The sequence below is a fragment of the Arachis duranensis genome, chromosome 1, assembly GCF_000817695.3.
Source record: "Arachis duranensis cultivar V14167 chromosome 1, aradu.V14167.gnm2.J7QH, whole genome shotgun sequence".
Taxonomy (NCBI): Eukaryota; Viridiplantae; Streptophyta; class Magnoliopsida; order Fabales; family Fabaceae; genus Arachis; species Arachis duranensis.
Genome location: NC_029772.3, coordinates 94,164,602 through 94,165,150, shown reverse-complemented (window position 1 = coordinate 94,165,150; position 549 = coordinate 94,164,602).

The following is a 549-nucleotide window of genomic DNA, read 5'->3' as shown; positions in this document are numbered from 1 at the left end:
AGCTTAAATTTATCTAAATAATTGTCTCTCTAAATTTTTTTAATTCTCTCTACCTCATTTAGAAGGTATATCTCAACAAAACTTACGAGATAAAAGGAACGTTTATCCCCCAACAAAGGTGAAACTACTAAAAAAAAATGGAACTACTAAAAAAGGTGGTATATTGGCACTCTTAGATATAATTCACGTTCTATTCTACTAAAAATCTACTTAAAATCCTTGCTAACTTAAGCATTAGAGTCTCTTACAAGTATCACATCTACCTCCTCACGAGAAACTTAGACAAGCGGCATCTCGACACCAAAGAGATTAGACTCTGCCACTACAAGAGACGTTCAAATCCAAATCAATGTTTTAGATAACCATCAGAATAATAATATATATTTTTATACATGAAAGTTGCTAAAAACTCAATATATTTATCAATATTAATTAGCAAAGAAACATTTTATTTTTATACCATTAAAATTTAGAATTTAAAAATGATAGTTTATAATTTAATAAAATTTAAAATTAGTCAAATATTAATAATAAATAATAAATTTTATT